At 34.8% G+C, this 8,110-nt stretch overlaps 1 pseudogene; it reads right to left on the bottom strand.

Moving 5' to 3' along the window:
* Positions 1 to 6,183: 6,183 nt before the first annotated feature.
* On the bottom strand, positions 6,184 to 7,727 carry LOC111464897 (annotated as a pseudogene).
* Positions 7,728 to 8,110: the final 383 nt, after the last annotated feature.

Here is an 8,110-nt window from a genome sequence, read left to right as displayed (position 1 = left end):
TTTTTTTTTTTTTTTTTTTTTTTTTTTTTTTTTTTTTTTTTTTTTGCTACCACAAAAGATGACAGGTCACTATGACATCAGAGATATGAGCATCTTCATATGAAGGGTCTGAAATTACTCGAGGACAGAAGCATGGTTTTCAAATTAGCAAGAATTGATTAAATTAGTTTATGTCAAGGATGCATTCATGGCAAACAAACTACTAAGTCCTTCTCAGTTGGAAAAGATAAAAGAGCTTCAAATTATCTAGAACCAATTCATGCTCATTTATGTGGACCAATGCAAGCTAAATCCTTGGGTGAGAGTATATTTTTTACTATTTATTGATGACTATAGTTGCACGAACAAAGTTTACTTCCTACAACATAAGTTAGAAAATTTTCAGAAATTTCAGAATTTTAAAGTTAGGGTGGAGAACTAAAGTAGCTGTCACGTTAAAGTCTTTAGATAGAGGTGATGAGTTCATACCTAAAGAATTCAATATGTTTTGTGAAGAAAAGGACATCCAAAGGGAGTTAACAATTCCTTACACTCCAAAAACAGAACGGAATGTTGAACAAAAAAATCAAATTGGTGCGAAGATGACAAGAAGTATGTTATAAGGAATGAGACTTTCAAATCAATTTTGGGCAGAAGTTGTAGCAACATTTATCTATCTATTAAATCTATCATCAACAAAGGTTGTCATGAATCAAACTTCTTATGAAGCATGACACGAAGGAAACAATCTGTAAGTTCTTTCTGAGTCTTTGGTTGTATTGCTCATGCTTTGAAAGATCCTCAAATTCGTCGAAAGCTTAATGAAAAATCTAAAAAAAATACATTTTATTTGGTAATGGTAGTCCATCAAAAGCATATAAATTATACAACTCTCTTAATGAAAAGATTTCAATTAAAATGGATATAAAATTTGATGAAAAAGCAAGTTGAGATTGGATTAAAGGATATGAGCAACAAGAGATTACAGTTGAAGTTTCTCGAGAGATTATAGTTGAAGTTTCTCGAAAGGAAAAGCAAGAGTCAACTCCAGTGCTAGTGCCTCTACAGCAACACAGAATTTGTCGAGTATCACTAAACAACTCTTCTCTTGGAGAATCTTTGGATGAGACATCGCCATCGCCGAGGAAGTATAAATTTCTAGCTGACATATATGCATCATGTCAATTTGCTCTGTTTCAAACCCTATAAGTTATGAAGAAGCAGCTAAAAAAGAATAGTGGCAGAAAGTCATGGTAGTAGAGATGCAGATAATGGAAAAAATGGAATATGGTTGACATGGAAGTATATAAAAGCATAAGGCTCGTTTTGTGGCAAAGTGGTATGCGCGACAACAAGGTATATATTTTGAAGAAACTTTCCTTTCTCTCCCATAGATCGCTTTGAACCTGCATGACTTGCTCTAGCATTAATAATAAAATTGCGGTGACCTATTTATCAATTTGATGTCAAGTCAGCATTTCCTAATAAAGATTTACAAGAAGAGGTCTATGTAACACAACCAAATGAACTCAGAAAAAATAGACAAAGAAATAAATGTATACCAGCTGAGAAAGACATTATACAGATGAAAGCAGACCCCTCGAGCTTGGTATAGCAAGCTTGATGGGTAATTTCAAGAAAAAAGATACATGAGAAGTGAGAATGAGTCCACTTTGTATGTGAAGAAGGAAGGTAAAAGTGATTTCATTATTATTTTTCTCTGTGCTAATGATATCATTTATGTTATCTCTTCTAACTCTCTTTTGGATAAATTTAAGTCTCAAATGACGAGTGAATTTGAGATATCGGATATGAATTTATTGCAACATTTTTTTGGTGTGAAGTATATCAAGTTGAAGATGAAATTTTTATTTCGCAAAGAAAATATGTCAAAGATAGTAGGAGTAAATTTAGTATGCTTAATGGTAAGCGTGGAGCCATACTCATGGATATTAATGACAAATTACGACATGATGATAAAGTAGACATGACAGATGTTAGACGGTTTGAAGCTTGGTTGGTGCAATTTACTTAACACACACGACAATTCACGGTCGTTACATTTTCTGTCTACTCCCTATGAGCCTTTTCTTTCTTCCTTTTACCTTTCTCCTTCGTAATCCGAATAATTCACATGCATATTACTAATCAGGAAAGGTGGCTAAAATGACCAAAATACCTTTCTCGGGTTGACTTTGACCATTTATTCACTATTTTCTTTTATATTTTTCTAGGGCTCCTTCTATTTTCTAAGCATTTCCCCTCCATCTCATCTTGGAATTTGGCTGGTAAGGCTCTCAATAATTTCTCACATGTTTGAATTTTAAAAGAAAAAATTTAAAATTAATTCTCGTTAGGGCTCAGGTATTACATCGCTCGTGTGTGATACCCACTAGGTGGGCTCGTTACACTCCTAGGCTTGACTACGGGTTAGCCCACGTTCATGCTATCATAAATCAACGAAAAAAGTAAATGTGTATCATATTATGATGTATGCCTCCGTACATTGCATATTGAGAAAATAATCCGTTCTTGTAACATACAAAATGCATGAAGTCTTACATTTTAAATCATATTACATAGTCGTTCAGGTCATATATAAGTGATTTCATCGACAATGATGAAGTGATAACAGTCTACCAAAAACACTCCAATCACAATAAGTGATTATGATGTACTATAACCATTCAAAATAGTATCATCCATTTGTTGTAAATTGTCGTAAGTTTTGATTTGATTTGGTTATTTGGATTAAGTTTGATTTGATTTTTGGATTAGATTAGATTTGATTATTTAAATTAGATTTAGTCATACCATGGTTTAGTTATATATTGGGATTTGATATCGAAATTTGATATCGGGATTTGGGAGAGTTTTGGGTGTCACATTGTATTTTTTGAGTGACATATTGGTGAGAGTCTTTGTAGTGTGATTGTAAGACTTTCACTTGTAACACTTTGTTTGATTAGTGATTGGTTGCTACCCATGGATGCAGGGGAACTTCTTCTCTCCGAACCACGTAAATATCTTGGTGTTTTTTCTGTAATTCCGATCATTGGTATTGTGAGTACATTTGTTCTGCTTGCGGCGCACAACAAGTGGTATTAGAGTCTAATTGTGGTATTTGGGGTTTTGTGAAAGTTTTGGCCTCATCGACCAGTAGACGTGCTCACAATCGTGCTTATTTTCTTGAAAATCAATTTTCAAGAATTGTGGTTTTTAGTTACATCCAGATTAATTATTGCAAATGGCAGAATCATCTGGAATTAAATCACAGCGTGGATCGAGATTGTGGAGTTCCAATCTCGAAGTAGAGAAATTTGATGGAACCAATAATTTTGGTGTTTGGCGAGGCGAAGTTAGCAATTTGCTGGTCATGCAAGACCTTGATGTTTCTCTCCAAGAGGAGATGCCTGAAGACATGACAGAAGCAGAATGAACGAAATTAAATCGGCAAGCCTATGGAATTATTCGATCCTGTCTTGGCAAGGATCAGAAATATCCATTTATGAAGGTAACCATGGCAAAAGAACTATGGGACAAGCTTGAGGCAAAATATATGCAAAAGAGTGTGGAAAATAAACTCTATTTGAAGAATAAACTCTTCCATTTTGACTACAAGAAAGGTACCTCAATGACTGAGCATTTGGAGGATTTTAACAAAATTATCATTGATTTGCTCAATCTTGATGTTAAGATTGATGATGAAGACAAGGCGTTGTTGTTATTAAATTCTTTGACAGAGTCCTACGAGTTTTTAGTAACCACCCTACTACATGGAATCACTGATATTGATTTTGAAGATGTTTCAAATGCCTTGATCAATAATGAGGTGCGAAAGAAGGAAAAGGAGGCATATCAAGATTCTAGCTCAAATGTTCTCACTGCTCGTGAAAGGACTTCTACTTGGAAAAGGAGCGAATGTGGAGAGTCCCAATCAAAGTTGAGAGGTAGATATGGTAATTAGAGAACACTTGATAAAAATGAGTGTGCATATTGTCGACAGAAAGGCCATTGAAGAAAGATTGCCCAATCTTAAAAGAGAAGGGGTCGAAGTCCAATGTGGTTAGAGATGACGACACTGATACAGATAATGCCTTGACGATCTCCTTGTCAGTCAGCGAAACCAGTGAATGGATTCTTGATTCTAGGTGCTCCTATCATATGTGTTCCAACAGAGAGATGTTTTTTGACTTCAAAGAGTTCATTGGTGGAGTTGTCTATATGGGCAATTATAGTACTTGCAAGATGACGGGAATCGACTCAGTACAAATCAAGATGTTTGACGGGGTTATACAAAAACTCAATGATGTGAGGTATGTCCCTAACTTGAAGAAAAATTTGATTTTCTTTGGCGTTTTGGATGCAAGTGGTTATCATATCATTTTGGAAAGAGGGAATTTGAAAGTAGATCGTGGAGCTTTGGTGACAATTAAGGGAACTAGAAGAGGTAGCATATACTACCTCAACGGAACCACAATAATTGGGCATGCTGTTGTGGCAAGTTCGAAAGAACAAGACATATCAAAATTATGGCACATGAGACTTGGGCATGTTGGTGAGAATGTGCTTCAGACATTGGTGAACCATGGAGTTCTCAAGGGTGCCACAACTGGTAAAATTGATTTTTGTGAACATTGTATATTTGGTAAACTAAAAAAATGTGAAATTTGGTACAACTATACATCAAACAAAAGACATTTTGGATTATGTTCACATTGATGTATGGGGCCCACGAAGAATGTCTCATTGGGAGGAAAGAGGTGGTTTGTCACCTTTATTGATGACTATCGAGGAGAGTTTGGATGAATCCCATGAGGCACAAAAACGAGATTCTCCAAATCTTCCTAGAGTGGAAGAAAAGGGTAGAGAATCAAACGGACAGGAAAATCAAAAAGCTAAGATCAGACAACGGTGGAGAATATACTTATGATCCATTTCTTAAAAGTATGCCGAGATGAAGGGATCGTTCGACACTTCACTGTTTCTGGAAATGGTGGGAAAATTCTGCTTGAGGTATGCTCAGGTACTCCTGTTAGCAATTATGATAAATTGCATGTGTTTAGATGCCCTGCTTATTATCATGTGACAGACTCAAAGCTGGATCCTAGAGAAAAAAGAAAGAGTCAAGTTTATGGGCTTTAGCAAAGGTGTGAAGGGCTATAGGTTACGGTGTCTAGAAACAAGTAAGATTGTTAATAGTCGAGATGTGACATTCGATGAATCTAGAATGTTTTTGCAGAAAATTGAAAATAATGACGAGGCATTGAAGTAGGTGGAGAAGGTGGTGTTCTCTCCTGATATGGTTGCTTCTACCGAAGAACCTATTGATCAAGTAGATAATAACTTTCATGTCTTAGAATAGGAGGAGCAAAACCTTGAGGAGCAGAGCCTTGTAAATGAAGAAGTGGAGGAAACTGAGTCTATCGCCAAGAATAGACCACAAATGGTAATTCGAAAACCTGCAAGGTTTAATGATACAATAACATATGCTTTCTCTATGATTGATGGAGTTCCCAACACACGTATTGAGGCTTGAGGTGGTGGCAACCAACTTTGTTATCAACTTGGAGATCTTATGACAAGGTGAAGATTGTTGTAAATTGTCATAAGTTTTGATTTGATTTGGAGATTTTATGACAAGGTGGAGATTGTTGTAAATTGTCATAAGTTTTGATTTGATTATTTGGATTTGATTTGATTTGGTTTTCGGATTAGATTAGATTTGATTTGGTTTTTGGATTAGATTAGATTTAATTGGGTTATTTGGATGAAATTTCATTTGGTTATTTGAATTAGATTTAGTCATAACAGGTTTAATTATATATTGGGATTTGATATCTGGATTTGGGAGAGTTTTGGGTGTCACATTGTATTTTTTGAGTTTACATTGGTGAGAGTCTTTGTAGTGTGATAGTGAGGCATTCACTTGTAACACTTTGTTGGATCAGTGATTGGTTGCTACCCGTGGATGTAGGGAAACTTCTTATCTCCGAACCAGGTAAATATCTTGGTGTTTTTTTCTGTAATTTCGATCATTGGTGTTGTGAGTACATTTGTTCCGCTTTCCACGCACAACACCATTAACATCTAATATCCAATATAACAAAAATGTCTTTATTATTGAATATATCATAAATTTATGATATTCATATCAAATACAAAATAAAAATAACTTTCTAACTTATTGAGAAAGAACAGTATAATCAATATTTATGTGTGGTAAGTGACATTAATTTTTCCTCATGATTTGATTCGGAGTTGAATCTTTCGATCATTAAGCGGTTGCAAAGGCCTTGCATTAGTGTCTGAGTCCTGCAGATATATAAACCGATTAAAACCGCTCTAATAGGCTAATATGGGAGCAAGTAATTGAATCTGCTCTAAATTAAATCATTGAGTGTAGAAAATTATCGTGGTTTCATAATGAACTAAGTACGCAAACCCTAATTACACAATTAAAAAAATAAAGGTATATGAATACAAATCAAAATACGAATATGAAAAATACATGGACAGAAATTCGAGAGGATCAAATAAAAGTTTAAATTCCTGCATAAAAATTTCAAAATTCATTTTAGAACTAAATTGTCAATGAACATAAAATTATATTGCTTACATCATGAACGGCCACACGAAGCAGTTTCATTGTTCAAGTGAAACCGTCCTAACCTGAAAAAACGTATAAAAATTATTTAAGCATTAAAAAAATGTATTACTTTGATAATTAATGTGAAAAATAAATATATGAATATGCATAGGATGATCTCACTTAAAAAAAATACCTTTCTGACTATGGTCCAAAGTACATTTTGAGAACACGGTGGAACGGTTAGAGAGCCAATATATCGATAATATAAACTGCTTAGCATCTCTAATTGTGACGGATCACCCAAATCAATGGCTTTATCTTCTTTTGTATCACAAACTTCTTCCAAATACTCTTTCATCTAAGAAAAAAAAGTGTTAAATTTAGAACATAACAATTTTAATCATTCTCATCTTCAAAAATTCATATTTGAACATTTACCTTAGACAAGAAATAATCAGGCCGTCCAATTTTGTAGAGAACACCAATGACAGCAACACTTCCTGTTGAACTTTGGTGCACCAAATGGGCTTCTAAAGCAAATCTTCTGCCATTGATTGTATGCTCAGAGGGCGAATGCCAATGGAATTGCTTAAGAAAGTACCGAGTTCCATTAACTTCCATATAGCCAGCCCCTTCACCCCATTTCAACTGCAATAACCATCACAATCCATACTCAAATGGGTATTCTTTAAACATAATTATAAGCAAAGTTGATATTACAACAATTACCATAATATCATGGCCTCGGTTCTTAAGAGTTGCATTAGAAGGCTTATACTCGGTCTTGAGGTTCGTAAAATGGGGTACAATTCGAACTCGCTCGTGCAATAGATCAATGGGAGATTGCATTAGCCCAGCCTTGCAGCTATGCCACTCTCTCTTAAGATCTCCCCAATGGGAAGGCCCTCTCTTTCCCTCTTCATTATAATCAAACTCCTTCTGATCCTCTGCATGCAATATCAAACAAACATTTAAATATTATACAAACAAAGCTCATATCATAATAAAGTATATGACACAATAGGTTCCCTACCAACTTCTTGAGACATTGCAGGCCATGAAACCATAAGGAAGGCACACAAAAATGTGCAAAACAACGCATGAAAAGAGAGCTTCTCCATCTTAAAAGCTTTGATTTCTTCGTTAAATATTTGTTTGTTTTTCAGAGCCAAAAAATTTGGTATTTATAGGCACAAAGTTGAAGTATGAACACGTGGAAATCAGAAGCTTCTGCGTTCCTTCCATCGTTAAGTTCAAATAAGTTTGAAAAAGAGGAGAAAGGCAATGAATTCTTGGGCGCTATATTACATACATATTAATAATTAATGGACATTGGAAACATAGCGATGGCGTACAGTTTCTTTTATACGTATAACCAGGGTGGTCCTTAATTGAGAGTCTTCTAAAATTGTGGTGAAAAGCTATCAATAAAATGTTGTGGTGAAAAGAAAAAAAAAAAAGGAGGATTTTGTTTTGTAAGGATGTCAAATGAAGACGACAGAAAAAAAAATGTCACCACACATTTATAGATCATATAAG

This window comes from Cucurbita moschata, unplaced genomic scaffold (genome assembly GCF_002738365.1).
Source record: "Cucurbita moschata cultivar Rifu unplaced genomic scaffold, Cmos_1.0 Cmo_Scf00031, whole genome shotgun sequence".
Classification (NCBI taxonomy): domain Eukaryota; kingdom Viridiplantae; phylum Streptophyta; class Magnoliopsida; order Cucurbitales; family Cucurbitaceae; genus Cucurbita; species Cucurbita moschata.
The sequence above is the reverse complement of the archived record's forward strand: the minus strand, read 5'-3'. Positions and strand labels throughout refer to the sequence as shown.